At 60.3% G+C, this 17,717-nt stretch overlaps 1 protein-coding gene across 1 annotated transcript in view; it reads left to right on the plus strand.

The window, feature by feature from the left end:
- The window catches only part of LOC132389288 (myeloid cell surface antigen CD33-like), a 114,947-nt gene that overhangs the window by 37,631 nt on the left and 59,599 nt on the right, over nt 1-17,717 (plus strand). The gene's annotated exons all lie outside the window — the stretch shown is intronic.

Here is a 17,717-nt window from a genome sequence, read left to right on the forward strand (position 1 = left end):
GGCTGCTGTGAGGAATCCTCAGCACATAAACAGCCTGATTTGCAGAGTGCGGCTGGAACCCACAAACCACAGTATCAGAGACGGGGTGGGGAGAGAGAAAGGAAGCAAGCACTAAGAGGGGTGTGGGATGAGGGGAGAAGCAGTGAGTGAAAGAGTAACTGGTGACAGGTAGAAATCTATATAGTCCTCAAAGAAAGAGAGAAAAGAGATGGAATGAGACAAAGTGAGATTGATGCACCATCAATAACTCACTCTGAGACGTGAAGGCGAGATATCGGCTTTTATTGACTGGAAGAAGGAACAAGCAGTGAGTGACCACTATACTACATCCTGGAGACTGAGAGGCCGGGCTCAGGCCTCGATCACCTTTATACAGGGGTCTGTGGGAGGAGCCACAGGAGCAGTCAGCGGGGGGGGGTGGGGGGAGGGAATGTCCAGACAGGCACACGTCATTCACCACAGTCACCAGGGGGGTGTCCAGACAGGCACACGTCGTTCACCACAGTCAGCAGGGGGGTGTCCAGACAGGCACACGTCGTTCACCACAGTCAGCAGGGGGGTGTCCAGACAGGCACACGTCGTTCACCACAGTCAGCAGAGGGCTTGTCCAGACAGGCACACGTCGTTCACCACAGTCAGCAGGGGGGTGTCCAGACAGGCACACGTCGTTCACCACAGTCAGCAGGGGGGTGTCCAGTCAGGCACACGTCGTTCACCACAGTCAGCAGGGGGGTGTCCAGACAGGCACACGTCGTTCACCACAGTCAGCAGGGGGGTGTCCAGACAGGCGCACGTCGTTCACCACAGTCAGCAGGGGGTGTGTCCAGACAGGTACACGTCGTTCACCACAGTCAGCAGGGGGGTGTCCAGACAGGCACAGGTCGTTCACCACAGTCAGCAGGGGGGTGTCCAGACAGGCACACGTCGTTCACCACAGTCAGCAGGGGGGTGTCCAGACAGGCACAGGTCGTTCACCACAGTCAGCAGGGGGGTGTCCAGTCAGGCACACGTCGTTCACCACAGTCAGCAGGGGGGTGTCCAGACAGGCACACGTCGTTCACCAAAGTCAGCAGGGGGTGTGTCCAGACAGGTACACGTCGTTCACCACAGTCAGCAGAGGGGGTGTGTCCAGACAGGAACACGTCGTTCACCACAGTCAGCAAGGGGGTGTCCAGACAGGAACACGTCGTTCACCACAGTCAGCAGGGGTGTGTCCAGACAGGAACACGTCGTTCACCACAGTCAGCAGAGGGGGTGTGTCCAGACAGGAACACGTCGTTCACCACAGTCAGCAAGGGGGTGTCCAGACAGGAACACGTCGTTCACCACAGTCAGCAGGGGTGTGTCCAGACAGGAACACGTCGTTCACCACAGTCAGCAGGGGTGTGTCCAGACAGGAACACGTCGTTCACCACAGTCAGCGGGGGGGGGGGGTGTCTAGACAGGTACACGTCGTTCACCACAGTCAGCAGAGGGGTGTCCAGACAGGCACACGTCGTTCAACACAGTCAGCAGGGGGGGGGGGGTGTCTAGACAGGTACACGTCGTTCACCACAGTCAGCAGGGGGGTGTCCAGACAGGCACACGTCGTTCAACACAGTCAGCAGGGGGGTGTCCAGACAGGCACACGTCGTTCAACACAGTCAGCAGGGGTGTGTCCAAACAGGCACACGTCGTTCACCATAGTCAGCAGAGGGGGGTGTCCAGACAGGCACACGTCGTTCACCACAGGCAGCAGAGGTGTGTCCAGACAGGCACACGTCGTTCACCACAGTCAGCAGGGGGTGTGTCCAGACAGGCACACGTCGTTCACCACAGTCAGCAGGGGGGTGTCCAGACAGGTACACGTCGTTCACCACAGTCAGCAGAGGGGTGTGTCCAGACAGGTACACGTCGTTCACCACAGTCAGCAGGGGGGTGTCCAGACAGGCACACGTCGTTCACCACAGTCAGCAGAGGGGTGTGTCCAGACAGGCACACGTCGTTCACCACAGTCAGCGGGGGGTGTCCAGACAGGCACACGTCGTTCACCACAGTCAGCAGGGGGGTGTCCAGACAGGCACACGTCGTTCACCACAGTCAGCAGGGGGGTGTCCAGACAGGCACACGTCGTTCACCACAGTCAGCAGGGTGTGTGTCCAGACAGGCACACGTCGCTCACCACAGTCAGCAGGGTGTGTGTCCAGACAGGCACACGTCGTTCACCACAGTCAGCAGGGGGGTGTCCAGACAGGCACACGTCGTTCACCACAGTCAGCAGGGGGCCTGTCCAGACAGGCACACGTCGTTCACCACAGTCAGCAGGGGGGTGTCCAGACAGGCACACGTCGTTCACCACAGTCAGCAGGAGGTGTGTCCAGACAGGCACACGTCGTTCACCACAGTCAGCAGGGTGTGTGTCCAGACAGGCACACGTCGTTCACCACAGTCAGCAGGGTGTGTGTCCAGACAGGCACACGTCGTTCACCACAGTCAGCAGGGTGTGTGTCCAGACAGGCACACGTCGTTCACCACAGTCAGCAGGGGGGTGTCCAGACAGGCACACGTCGTTCACCACAGTCAGCAGGGGGCCTGTCCAGACAGGCACACGTCGTTCACCACAGTCAGCAGGGGGGTGTCCAGACAGGCACACGTCGTTCACCACAGTCAGCAGGAGGTGTGTCCAGACAGGCACACGTCGTTCACCACAGTCAGCAGAGGGGTGTCCAGCAGGCACACGTCGTTCACCACAGTCAGCAGGGGGGTGTCCAGACAGGCACACGTCGTTCAACACAGTCAGCAGAGGGGTGTCCAGACAGGCACACGTCGTTCACCACAGTCAGCAGGGGGGTGTCCAGACAGGCACACGTCGTTCACCACAGTCAGCAGGGGGGTGTCCAGACAGGCACACGTCGTTCACCACAGTCAGCAGGGGGGTGTCCAGACAGGCACACGTCGTTCACCACAGTCAGCAGGAGGTGTGTCCAGACAGGCACACGTCGTTCACCACAGTCAGCAGGGTGGTGTCCAGACAGGCACACGTCGTTCACCACAGTCAGCAGAGGGGTGTCCAGACAGGCACACGTCGTTCACCACAGTCAGCAGAGGGCGTGTCCAGACAGGCACACGTCGTTCACCACAGTCAGCAGGAGGGTGTCCACACAGGCACACGTCGTTCAACACAGTCAGCAAGGAGGTGTCCAGACAGGCACACGTCGTTCACCACAGTCAGCAGGGGGGTGTCCAGACAGGCACACGTCGTTCAACACAGTCAGCAGAGGGGTGTCCAGACAGGCACACGTCGTTCACCACAGTCAGCAGGGGGGTGTCCAGACAGGCACACGTCGTTCACCACAGTCAGCAGGGGGGTGTCCAGACAGGCACACGTCGTTCACCACAGTCAGCAAGGGGGTGTCCAGACAGGCACACGTCGTTCACCACAGTCAGCAGGGGGGTGTCCAGACAGGCACACGTCGTTCACCACAGTCAGCAGGAGGTGTGTCCAGACAGGCACACGTCGTTCACCACAGTCAGTAGGGGGGTGTCCAGACAGGCACACGTCGTTCACCACAGTCAGCGGGGGGCGTGTCCAGACAGGCACACGTCGTTCACCACAGTCAGCAGGAGGTGTGTCCAGACAGGCACACGTCGTTCACCACAGTCAGCAGGAGGTGTGTCCAGACAGGCACACGTCGTTCACCACAGTCAGCAGGAGGGTGTCCACACAGGCACACGTCGTTCAACACAGTCAGCAGGGGGGTGTCCAGACAGGCACACGTCGTTCACCACAGTCAGCAGGGGGGTGTCCAGACAGGCACACGTCGTTCAACACAGTCAGCAGAGGGGTGTCCAGACAGGCACACGTCGTTCACCACAGTCAGCAGGGGGGTGTCCAGACAGGCACACGTCGTTCACCACAGTCAGCAGGGGGGTGTCCAGACAGGCACACGTCGTTCACCACAGTCAGCAAGGGGGTGTCCAGACAGGCACACGTCGTTCACCACAGTCAGCAGGGGGGTGTCCAGACAGGCACACGTCGTTCACCACAGTCAGCAGGAGGTGTGTCCAGACAGGCACACGTCGTTCACCACAGTCAGCAGGGGGGTGTCCAGACAGGCACACGTCGTTCACCACAGTCAGCAGGGGGCGTGTCCAGACAGGCACACGTCGTTCACCACAGTCAGCAAGGGTGTGTCCAGTCAGGCACACGTCGTTCAACACAGTCAGCAGGGGGGTGTCCAGACAGGCACACGTCGTTCACCACAGTCAGCAGAGGGGTGTCCAGACAGGCACACGTCGTTCACCACAGTCAGCAGGGGGGTGTCCAGACAGGCACACGTCGTTCACCACAGTCAGCAGGAGGTGTGTCCAGACAGGCACACGTCGTTCACCACAGTCAGCAGGGGGGTGTCCAGACAGGCACACGTCGTTCACCACAGTCAGCACGGGGGTGTCCAGACAGGCACACGTCGTTCACCACAGTCAGCAGGGGGCGTGTCCAGACAGGCACACGTCGTTCAACACAGTCAGCAGGGGGGTGTCCAGACAGGCTCACGTTGTTCACCACAGTCAGCAGAGGGGTGTCCAGTCAGGCACACGTCGTTCACCACTGTCAGCAAGGGTGTGTCCAGTCAGGCACACGTCGTTCACCACAGTCAGCAGAGGGGTGTCCAGACAGGCACACGTCGTTCACCACAGTCAGCAGAGGGGTGTCCAGTCAGGCACACGTCGTTCACCACAGTCAGCAAGGGTGTGTCCAGACAGGCACACGTCGTTCACCACAGTCAGCAAGGGGGTGTCCATTCAGGCACAAGTCGTTCACCACAGTCAGCAAGGGGGTGTCCAGACAGGCACACGTCGTTCACCACAGTCAGCAGAGGGGGGTGTCCAGTCAGGCACACGTCGTTCAACACAGTCAGCAGAGGGGGGTGTCCAGACAGGCAGACGTCGTTCACCACTGTCAGCAGAGGGGTGTGTCCAGACAGGCACACGTCGTTCAACACAGTCAGCAGAGGGGGGTGTCCAGACAGGCAGACGTCGTTCACCACAGTCAGCAGAGGGGTGTCCAGACAGGCACACGTCGTTCACCACAGTAAGCGGGGGGTGTCCAGACAGGCACACGTCGTTCAACACAGTCAGCAGGGGGGTGTGTCCAGACAGGCACACGTCGTTCAACACAGTCAGCAGGGGGGTGTGTCCAGACAGGCACACGTCGTTCACCACAGTCAGCAGGGGGGTGTCCAGACAGGCACACGTCGTTCACCACAGTCAGCAGGAGGTGTGTCCAGACAGGCACACGTCGTTCACCACAGTCAGCAGGAGGTGTGTCCAGACAGGCACACGTCGTTCACCACAGTCAGCAGGGGGGTGTCCAGTCAGGCACACGTCGTTCACCACAGTCAGCAGGGGGGTGTCCAGACAGGAACACGTCGTTCACCACAGTCAGCAGAGGGGGTGTGTCCAGACAGGAACACGTCGTTCACCACAGTCAGCAAGGGGGTGTCCAGACAGGCACACGTCGTTCACCACAGTCAGCAAGGGGGTGTCCATTCAGGCACACGTCGTTCACCACAGTCAGCAAGGGGGTGTCCAGACAGGCACACGTCGTTCACCACAGTCAGCAGAGGGGGGTGTCCAGTCAGGCACACGTCGTTCAACACAGTCAGCAGAGGGGGGTGTCCAGACAGGCAGACGTCGTTCACCACTGTCAGCAGAGGGGTGTGTCCAGACAGGCACACGTCGTTCAACACAGTCAGCAGAGGGGGGTGTCCAGACAGGCAGACGTCGTTCACCACAGTCAGCAGAGGGGTGTCCAGACAGGCACACGTCGTTCACCACAGTCAGCGGGGGGTGTCCAGACAGGCACACGTCGTTCAACACAGTCAGCAGGGGGGTGTGTCCAGACAGGCACACGTCGTTCAACAGAGTCAGCAGGGCTGTGTGTCCAGACAGGCACACGTCGTTCACCACAGTCAGCAGGGGGGTGTCCAGACAGGCACACGTCGTTCAACACAGTCAGAAGGGGGGTGTCCAGACAGGCACACGTCGTTCACCACAGTCAGCAGGGGGGTGTCCAGACAGGCACACGTCGTTCACCACAGTCACCAGGGGGGTGTCCAGACAGGCACACGTCGTTCACCACAGTCAGCAGGGGGGTGTCCAGACAGGCACACGTCGTTCACCACAGTCAGCAGGGGGGTGTCCAGACAGGTACACGTCGTTCACCACAGTCAGCAGGGGGGTGTCCAGACAGGCACACGTCGTTCAACACAGTCAGCAGGGGGGTGTCCAGACAGGTACACGTCGTTCACCACAGTCAACAGGGGGGTGTCCAGACAGGCACACGTCGTTCAACACAGTCAGCAGGGGGGTGTCCAGAGAGGCACACGTTGTTCACCACAGTCAGCAGGGGGGTGTGTCCAGACAGGCACACCTCGTTCACCACAGTCAGCAGGGGGGTGTGTCCAGACAGGCACACGTCGTTCACCACAGTCAGCAGGGGGGTGTGTCCAGACAGGCACACGTCGTTCACCACATTCAGCAGAGGGGTGTGTCCAGACAGGCACACGTCGTTCAACACAGTCAGCAGGGGTGTGTCCAGACAGGCACACGTCATTCACCACAGTCAGCAGGAGGGTGTCCAGACAGGCACACGTCGTTCACCACAGTCAGCAGGAGGGTGTCCAGACAGGCACACGTCGTTCACCATAGTCAGCAGAGGGGGGTGTCCAGACAGGCACACGTCGTTCACTACAGTCAGCAGAGGTGTGTCCAGACAGGCACACGTCGTTCACCACAGTCAGCAGGGGGTGTGTCCAGACAGGCACACGTCGTTCACCACAGTCAGCAGGGGGGTGTCCAGACAGGTACACGTCGTTCACCACAGTCAGCAGAGGGGTGTGTCCAAACAGGTACACGTCGTTCACCACAGTCAGCAGGGGGGTGTCCAGACAGGCGCACGTCGTTCACCACAGTCAGCAGAGGGGTGTGTCCAGACAGGCACACGTCGTTCACCACAGTCAGCAGGGGGGTGTCCAGACAGGCACACGTCGTTCACCACAGTCAGCAGGGGGGTGTCCAGACAGGCACACGTCGTTCACCACAGTCAGCAGGGGGGTGTCCAGACCGGCACACGTCGTTCACCACAGTCAGCAGGGTGTGTGTCCAGACAGGCACACGTCGTTCACCACAGTCAGCAGGGTGTGTGTCCAGACAGGCACACGTCGTTCACCACAGTCAGCAGGGGGGTGTCCAGACAGGCACGCGTCGTTCACCACAGTCAGCAGGGGGGTGTCCAGACAGGCACACGTCGTTCACCACAGTGAGCAGGAGGTGTGTCCAGACAGGCACACGTCGTTCACCACAGTCAGCAGGGTGTGTGTCCAGACAGGCACACGTCGTTCACCACAGTCAGCAGGGTGTGTGTCCAGACAGGCACACGTCGTTCAGCACAGTCAGCAGGGGGGTGTCCAGACAGGCACACGTCGTTCACCACAGTCAGCAAGGGGGTGTCCAGACAGGTACACGTCGTTCACCACAGTCAGCAGGGGGGTGTCCAGACAGGCACACGTCGTTCACCACAGTCAGCAGGAGGTGTGTCCAGACAGGCACACGTCGTTCACCACAGTCAGCAGGGGGGTGTCCAGACAGGCACACGTCGTTCACCACAGTCAGCAGGGGGGTGTCCAGACAGGCACACGTCGTTCACCACAGTCAGCAGGGGGGTGTCCAGACAGGCACACGTCGTTCACCACAGTCAGCAGGGGGGTGTCCAGACAGGCACACGTCGTTCACCACAGTCAGCAGGAGGGTGTCCAGACAGGCACACGTCGTTCACCATAGTCAGCAGAGGGGGGTGTCCAGACAGGCACACGTCGTTCACTACAGTCAGCAGAGGTGTGTCCAGACAGGCACACGTCGTTCACCACAGTCAGCAGGGGGTGTGTCCAGACAGGCACACGTCGTTCACCACAGTCAGCAGGGGGGTGTCCAGACAGGTACACGTCGTTCACCACAGTCAGCAGAGGGGTGTGTCCAAACAGGTACACGTCGTTCACCACAGTCAGCAGGGGGGTGTCCAGACAGGCGCACGTCGTTCACCACAGTCAGCAGAGGGGTGTGTCCAGACAGGCACACGTCGTTCACCACAGTCAGCAGGGGGGTGTCCAGACAGGCACACGTCGTTCACCACAGTCAGCAGGGGGGTGTCCAGACAGGCACACGTCGTTCACCACAGTCAGCAGGGGGGTGTCCAGACCGGCACACGTCGTTCACCACAGTCAGCAGGGTGTGTGTCCAGACAGGCACACGTCGTTCACCACAGTCAGCAGGGTGTGTGTCCAGACAGGCACACGTCGTTCACCACAGTCAGCAGGGGGGTGTCCAGACAGGCACGCGTCGTTCACCACAGTCAGCAGGGGGGTGTCCAGACAGGCACACGTCGTTCACCACAGTGAGCAGGAGGTGTGTCCAGACAGGCACACGTCGTTCACCACAGTCAGCAGGGTGTGTGTCCAGACAGGCACACGTCGTTCACCACAGTCAGCAGGGTGTGTGTCCAGACAGGCACACGTCGTTCAGCACAGTCAGCAGGGGGGTGTCCAGACAGGCACACGTCGTTCACCACAGTCAGCAAGGGGGTGTCCAGACAGGTACACGTCGTTCACCACAGTCAGCAGGGGGGTGTCCAGACAGGCACACGTCGTTCACCACAGTCAGCAGGAGGTGTGTCCAGACAGGCACACGTCGTTCACCACAGTCAGCAGGGGGGTGTCCAGACAGGCACACGTCGTTCACCACAGTCAGCAGGGGGGTGTCCAGACAGGCACACGTCGTTCACCACAGTCAGCAGGGGGGTGTCCAGACAGGCACACGTCGTTCACCACAGTCAGCAGGGGGGTGTCCAGACCGGCACACGTCGTTCACCACAGTCAGCAGGGTGTGTGTCCAGACAGGCACACGTCGTTCACCACAGTCAGCAGGGTGTGTGTCCAGACAGGCACACGTCGTTCACCACAGTCAGCAGGGGGGTGTCCAGACAGGCACACGTCGTTCACCACAGTCAGCAGGGGGCCTGTCCAGACAGGCACACGTCGTTCACCACAGTCAGCAGGGGGGTGTCCAGACAGGCACACGTCGTTCACCACAGTGAGCAGGAGGTGTGTCCAGACAGGCACACGTCGTTCACCACAGTCAGCAGGGTGTGTGTCCAGACAGGCACACGTCGTTCACCACAGTCAGCAGGGTGTGTGTCCAGACAGGCACACGTCGTTCACCACAGTCAGCAGGGTGTGTGTCCAGACAGGCACACGTCGTTCAGCACAGTCAGCAGGGGGGTGTCCAGACAGGCACACGTCGTTCACCACAGTCAGCAGGGGGCCTGTCCAGACAGGCACACGTCGTTCACCACAGTCAGCAGAGGGGTGTCCAGACAGGCACACGTCGTTCACCACAGTCAGCAGGGGGGGGTGTCCAGACAGGCACACGTTGTTCAACACAGTCAGCAGAGGGGTGTCCAGACAGGCACACGTCGTTCACCACAGTCAGCAGGGGGGTGTCCAGACAGGCACACGTCGTTCACCACAGTCAGCAGGGGGGTGTCCAGACAGGCACACGTCGTTCACCACAGTCAGCAAGGGGGTGTCCAGACAGGTACACGTCGTTCACCACAGTCAGCAGGGGGGTGTCCAGACAGGCACACGTCGTTCACCACAGTCAGCAGGAGGTGTGTCCAGACAGGCACACGTCGTTCACCACAGTCAGCAGGGGGGTGTCCAGACAGGCACACGTCGTTCACCACAGTCAGCAGGAGGTGTGTCCAGACAGGCACACGTCGTTCACCACAGTCAGCAGGGGGGTGTCCAGTCAGGCACACGTCGTTCAACTCAGTCAGCAGGGGTGTGTCCAGACAGGCACACGTCGTTCACCACAGTTAGCAAGGGGGTGTCCAGACAGGCACACGTCGTTCACCACAGTCAGCAAGGGGGTGTCCAGACAGGCACACGTCGTTCACCACAGTCAGCAAGGGTGTGTCCAGTCAGGCACACGTCGTTCACCACAGTCAGCAAGGGTGTGTCCAGACAGGCACACGTCGTTCACCACAGTCAGCAAGGGTGTGTCCAGACAGGCACACGTCTTTCACCACAGTCAGCAGAGGGGTGTCCAGTCAGGCACACGTCGTTTACCACAGTCAGCAAGGGTGTGTCCAGACAGGCACACGTCGTTCACCACAGTCAGCAATAGTGTGTCCAGACAGGCAGACGTCGTTCACCACAGTCAGCAAGGGTGTGTCCAGAGAGGCACACGTCGTTCACCACAGTCAGCAGAGGGGTGTCCAGTCAGGCACACGTCGTTCACCACAGTCAGCAAGGGTGTGTCCAGTCAGGCACACGTCGTTCACCACAGTCAGCAGAGGGGTGTCCAGACAGGCACACGTCGTTCACCACAGTCAGCAGAGGGGTGTCCAGTCAGGCACACGTCGTTCACCACAGTCAGCAAGGGTGTGTCTAGACAGGCACACGTCGTTCACCACAGTCAGCAAGGGGGTGTCCATTCAGGCACACGTCGTTCACCACAGTCAGCAAGAGGGTGTCCAGACAGGCACACGTCGTTCACCACAGTCAGCAGAGGGGGGTGTCCAGTCAGGCACACGTCGTTCAACACAGTCAGAAGAGGGGGGTGTCCAGACAGGCAGACGTCGTTCACCACTGTCAGCAGAGGGGTGTGTCCAGACAGGCACACGTCGTTCAACACAGTCAGCAGAGGGGGGTGTCCAGACAGGCAGACGTCGTTCACCACAGTCAGCAGAGGGGTGTCCAGACAGGCACACGTCGTTCACCACAGTCAGCGGGGGGTGTCCAGACAGGCACACGTCGTTCAACACAGTCAGCAGGGGGGTGTGTCCAGACAGGCACACGTCGTTCACCACAGTCAGCAGGGGGGTGTCCAGACAGGCACACGTCGTTCACCACAGTCAGCAGGGGGGTGTCCAGACAGGCAGACGTCGTTCACCACAGTCAGCAGAGGGGTGTCCAGTCAGGCACACGTCGTTCACCACAGTCAGCAGAGGGGTGTCCAGACAGGCACACGTCGTTCAACACAGTCAGCAGGGGGGTGTCCAGTCAGACACACGTCGTTCACCACAGTCAGCAGAGGGGTGTCCAGTCAGGCACACGTCGTTCACCACAGTCAGCAGAGGGGTGTCCAGACAGGCACACGTCGTTCACCACAGTCAGCAGAGGGGTGTCCAGTCAGGCATACGTCGTTCACCACAGTCAGCAGGGGGGTGTGTCCAGACAGGCACACGTCGTTCACCACAGTCAGCAGGGGGGTGTCCAGACAGGCACACGTCGTTCACCACAGTCAGCAGGGGGGTGTCCAGACAGGCACACGTCGTTCACCACAGTCAGCAGGAGGTGTGTCCAGACAGGCACACGTCGTTCACCACAGTCAGCAGGGGGGTGTCCAGACAGGCACACGTCGTTCACCACAGTCAGCAGGAGGTGTGTCCAGACAGGCACACGTCGTTCACCACAGTCAGCAGAGGGGTGTCCAGACAGGCACACGTCGTTCACCACAGTCAGCAGGGGGGTGTCCAGACAGGCACACGTCGTTCAACACAGTCAGCAGAGGGGTGTCCAGACAGGCACACGTCGTTCACCACAGTCAGCAGGGGGGTGTCCAGCAGGCACACGTCGTTCACCACAGTCAGCAGAGGGGTGTCCAGACAGGCACACGTCGTTCACCACAGTCAGCAGAGGGGTGTCCAGTCAGGCACACGTCGTTCACCACAGTCAGCAAGGGTGTGTCCAGACAGGCACACGTCGTTCACCACAGTCAGCAAGGGGGTGTCCATTCAGGCACACGTCGTTCACCACAGTCAGCAAGGGGGTGTCCAGACAGGCACACGTCGTTCACCACAGTCAGCAGAGGGGGGTGTCCTGTCAGGCACACGTCGTTCAACACAGTCAGCAGAGGGGGGTGTCCAGACAGGCAGACGTCGTTCACCACTGTCAGCAGAGGGGTGTGTCCAGACAGGCACACGTCGTTCAACACAGTCAGCAGAGGGGGGTGTCCAGACAGGCAGACGTCGTTCACCACAGTCAGCAGAGGGGTGTCCAGACAGGCACACGTCGTTCACCACAGTCAGCGGGGGGTGTCCAGACAGGCACACGTCGTTCAACACAGTCAGCAGGGGGGTGTGTCCAGACAGGCACACGTCGTTCACCACAGTCAGCAGGGGGGTGTCCAGACAGGAACACGTCGTTCACCACAGTCAGCAGGGGGGTGTCCAGACAGGCACACGTCGTTCACCACAGTCAGCAAGGGGGTGTCCAGACAGGTACACGTCGTTCACCACAGTCAGCAGGGGGTGTCCAGACAGGCACACGTCGTTCACCACAGTCAGCAGGAGGTGTGTCCAGACAGGCACACGTCGTTCACCACAGTCAGCAGGGGGGTGTCCAGACAGGCACACGTCGTTCACCACAGTCAGCAGGGGGCGTGTCCAGACAGGCACACGTCGTTCACCACAGTCAGCAAGGGTTTGTCCAGTCAGGCACACGTCGTTCAACTCAGTCAGCAGGGGTGTGTCCAGACAGGCACACGTCGTTCACCACAGTCAGCAAGGGGGTGTCCAGACAGGCACACGTCGTTCACCACAGTCAGCAAGGGCGTGTCCAGACAGGCACACGTCGTTCACCACAGTCAGCAAGGGTGTGTCCAGTCAGGCACACGTCGTTCACCACAGTCAGCAAGGGTGTGTCCAGACAGGCACACGTCGTTCAACACAGTCAGCAAGGGTGTGTCCAGACAGGCACACGTCTTTCACCACAGTCAGCAGAGGGGTGTCCAGTCAGGCACACGTCGTTTACCACAGTCAGCAAGGGTGTGTCCAGACAGGCACACGTCGTTCACCACAGTCAGCAATAGTGTGTCCAGACAGGCAGACGTCGTTCACCACAGTCAGCAAGGGTGTGTCCAGACAGGCACACGTCGTTCACCACAGTCAGCAAGGGTGTGTCCAGTCAGGCACACGTCGTTCACCACAGTCAGCAGAGGGGTGTCCAGACAGGCACACGTCGTTCACCACAGTCAGCAGAGGGGTGTCCAGTCAGGCACACGTCGTTCACCACAGTCAGCAAGGGTGTGTCTAGACAGGCACACGTCGTTCACCACAGCCAGCAAGGGGGTGTCCATTCAGGCACACGTCGTTTACCACAGTCAGCAAGAGGGTGTCCAGACAGGCACACGTCGTTCACCACAGTCAGCAGAGGGGGGTGTCCAGTCAGGCACACGTCGTTCAACACAGTCAGAAGAGGGGGGTGTCCAGACAGGCAGACGTCGTTCACCACTGTCAGCAGAGGGGTGTGTCCAGACAGGCACACGTCGTTCAACACAGTCAGCAGAGGGGGGTGTCCAGACAGGCAGACGTCGTTCACCACAGTCAGCAGAGGGGTGTCCAGACAGGCACACGTCGTTCACCACAGTCAGCGGGGGGTGTCCAGACAGGCACACGTCGTTCAACACAGTCAGCAGCGGGGTGTGTCCAGACAGGCACACGTCGTTCACCACAGTCAGCAGGGGGGTGTCCAGACAGGCACACGTCGTTCACCACAGTCAGCAGGGGGGTGTCCAGACAGGCAGACGTCGTTCACCACAGTCAGCAGAGGGGTGTCCAGTCAGGCACACGTCGTTCACCACAGTCAGCAGAGGGGTGTCCAGACAGGCACACGTCGTTCAACACAGTCAGCAGGGGGGTGTCCAGTCAGGCACACGTCGTTCACCACAGTCAGCAGAGGGGTGTCCAGTCAGGCACACGTCGTTCACCACAGTCAGCAGAGGGGTGTCCAGACAGGCACACGTCGTTCACCACAGTCAGCAGAGGGGTGTCCAGTCAGGCACACGTCGTTCACCACAGTCAGCAGGGGGGTGTGTCCAGACAGGCACACGTCGTTCACCACAGTCAGCAAGGGGGTGTCCAGACAGGCACACGTCGTTCACCACAGTCAGCAGGGGGGTGTCCAGACAGGCACACGTCGTTCACCACAGTCAGCAGGAGGTGTGTCCAGACAGGCACATGTCGTTCACCACAGTCAGCAGGGGGGTGTCCAGACAGGCACACGTCGTTCACCACAGTCAGCAGGAGGTGTGTCCAGACAGGCACACGTCGTTCACCACAGTCAGCAGAGGGGTGTCCAGACAGGCACACGTCGTTCACCACAGTCAGCAGGGGGGTGTCCAGACAGGCACGCGTCGTTCACCACAGTCAGCAGGAGGGTGTCCAGACAGGCACACGTCGTTCAACACAGTCAGCAGAGGGGTGTCCAGACAGGCACACGTCGTTCACCACAGTCAGCAGGGGGGTGTCCAGCAGGCACACGTCGTTCACCACAGTCAGCAGAGGGGTGTCCAGACAGGCACACGTCGTTCACCACAGTCAGCAGAGGGGTGTCCAGTCAGGCACACGTCGTTCACCACAGTCAGCAAGGGTGTGTCCAGACAGGCACACGTCGTTCACCACAGTCAGCAAGGGGGTGTCCATTCAGGCACACGTCGTTCACCACAGTCAGCAAGGGGGTGTCCAGACAGGCACACGTCGTTCACCACAGTCAGCAGAGGGGGGTGTCCAGTCAGGCACACGTCGTTCAACACAGTCAGCAGAGGGGGGTGTCCAGACAGGCAGACGTCGTTCAACACAGTCAGCAGAGGGGGGTGTCCAGACAGGCAGACGTCGTTCACCACAGTCAGCAGAGGGGTGTCCAGACAGGCACACGTCGTTCACCACAGTCAGCGGGGGGTGTCCAGACAGGCACACGTCGTTCAACACAGTCAGCAGGGGGGTGTCCAGACAGGCACACGTCGTTCAACACAGTCAGCAAGGGTGTGTCCAGACAGGCACACGTCTTTCACCACAGTCAGCAGAGGGGTGTCCAGTCAGGCACACGTCGTTTACCACAGTCAGCAAGGGTGTGTCCAGACAGGCACACGTCGTTCACCACAGTCAGCAATAGTGTGTCCAGACAGGCAGACGTCGTTCACCACAGTCAGCAAGGGTGTGTCCAGACAGGCACACGTCGTTCACCACAGTCAGCAAGGGTGTGTCCAGTCAGGCACACGTCGTTCACCACAGTCAGCAGAGGGGTGTCCAGACAGGCACACGTCGTTCACCACAGTCAGCAGAGGGGTGTCCAGTCAGGCACACGTCGTTCACCACAGTCAGCAAGGGTGTGTCTAGACAGGCACACGTCGTTCACCACAGCCAGCAAGGGGGTGTCCATTCAGGCACACGTCGTTTACCACAGTCAGCAAGAGGGTGTCCAGACAGGCACACGTCGTTCACCACAGTCAGCAGAGGGGGGTGTCCAGTCAGGCACACGTCGTTCAACACAGTCAGAAGAGGGGGGTGTCCAGACAGGCAGACGTCGTTCACCACTGTCAGCAGAGGGGTGTGTCCAGACAGGCACACGTCGTTCAACACAGTCAGCAGAGGGGGGTGTCCAGACAGGCAGACGTCGTTCACCACAGTCAGCAGAGGGGTGTCCAGACAGGCACACGTCGTTCACCACAGTCAGCGGGGGGTGTCCAGACAGGCACACGTCGTTCAACACAGTCAGCAGCGGGGTGTGTCCAGACAGGCACACGTCGTTCACCACAGTCAGCAGGGGGGTGTCCAGACAGGCACACGTCGTTCACCACAGTCAGCAGGGGGGTGTCCAGACAGGCAGACGTCGTTCACCACAGTCAGCAGAGGGGTGTCCAGTCAGGCACACGTCGTTCACCACAGTCAGCAGAGGGGTGTCCAGACAGGCACACGTCGTTCAACACAGTCAGCAGGGGGGTGTCCAGTCAGGCACACGTCGTTCACCACAGTCAGCAGAGGGGTGTCCAGTCAGGCACACGTCGTTCACCACAGTCAGCAGAGGGGTGTCCAGACAGGCACACGTCGTTCACCACAGTCAGCAGAGGGGTGTCCAGTCAGGCACACGTCGTTCACCACAGTCAGCAGGGGGGTGTGTCCAGACAGGCACACGTCGTTCACCACAGTCAGCAAGGGGGTGTCCAGACAGGCACACGTCGTTCACCACAGTCAGCAGGGGGGTGTCCAGACAGGCACACGTCGTTCACCACAGTCAGCAGGAGGTGTGTCCAGACAGGCACATGTCGTTCACCACAGTCAGCAGGGGGGTGTCCAGACAGGCACACGTCGTTCACCACAGTCAGCAGGAGGTGTGTCCAGACAGGCACACGTCGTTCACCACAGTCAGCAGAGGGGTGTCCAGACAGGCACACGTCGTTCACCACAGTCAGCAGGGGGGTGTCCAGACAGGCACGCGTCGTTCACCACAGTCAGCAGGAGGGTGTCCAGACAGGCACACGTCGTTCAACACAGTCAGCAGAGGGGTGTCCAGACAGGCACACGTCGTTCACCACAGTCAGCAGGGGGGTGTCCAGCAGGCACACGTCGTTCACCACAGTCAGCAGAGGGGTGTCCAGACAGGCACACGTCGTTCACCACAGTCAGCAGAGGGGTGTCCAGTCAGGCACACGTCGTTCACCACAGTCAGCAAGGGTGTGTCCAGACAGGCACACGTCGTTCACCACAGTCAGCAAGGGGGTGTCCATTCAGGCACACGTCGTTCACCACAGTCAGCAAGGGGGTGTCCAGACAGGCACACGTCGTTCACCACAGTCAGCAGAGGGGGGTGTCCAGTCAGGCACACGTCGTTCAACACAGTCAGCAGAGGGGGGTGTCCAGACAGGCAGACGTCGTTCAACACAGTCAGCAGAGGGGGGTGTCCAGACAGGCAGACGTCGTTCACCACAGTCAGCAGAGGGGTGTCCAGACAGGCACACGTCGTTCACCACAGTCAGCGGGGGGTGTCCAGACAGGCACACGTCGTTCAACACAGTCAGCAGGGGGGTGTGTCCAGACAGGCACACGTCGTTCACCACAGTCAGCAGGGGGGTGTCCAGACAGGAACACGTCGTTCACCACAGTCAGCAGGGGGGTGTCCAGACAGGCAGACGTCGTTCACCACAGTCAGCAGAGGGGTGTCCAGTCAGGCACACGTCGTTCACCACAGTCAGCAGAGGGGTGTCCAGTCAGACACACATCGTTCACCACAGTCAGCAGAGGGGTGTCCAGACAGGCACACGTCGTTCACCACAGTCAGCAGAGGGGTGTCCAGACAGGCACACGTCGTTCACCACAGTCAGCAGAGGGGTGTCCAGACAGGCACACGTCGTTCAACACAGTCAGCAGGGGGGTGTGTCCAGACAGGCACACGTCGTTCACCACAGTCAGCAGGGGGGTGTCCAGACAGGCACACGTCGTTCACCACAGTCAGCAGGAGGTGTGCCCAGACAGGCACACGTCGTTCACCACAGTCAGCAGAGGGGTGTCCAGACAGGCACACGTCGTTCACCACAGTCAGCAGGGTGGTGTCCAGACAGGCACACGTCGTTCAACAAAGTCAGCAGAGGGGTGTCCAGACAGGCACACGTCGTTCACCACAGTCAGCAGGGGGGTGTCCAGACAGGCACACGTCGTTCACCACAGTCAGCAGGGGGGTGTCCAGACAGGCACACGTCGTTCACCACAGTCAGCAGGAGGTGTGTCCAGACAGGCACACGTCGTTCACCACAGTCAGCAGGAGGTGTGTCCAGACAGGCACACGTCGTTCACCACAGTCAGCAGGAGGGTGTCCACACAGGCACACGTCGTTCAACACAGTCAG

This window comes from Hypanus sabinus, unplaced genomic scaffold, assembly GCF_030144855.1.
Source record: "Hypanus sabinus isolate sHypSab1 unplaced genomic scaffold, sHypSab1.hap1 scaffold_526, whole genome shotgun sequence".
NCBI lineage: Eukaryota > Metazoa > Chordata > Chondrichthyes > Myliobatiformes > Dasyatidae > Hypanus > Hypanus sabinus.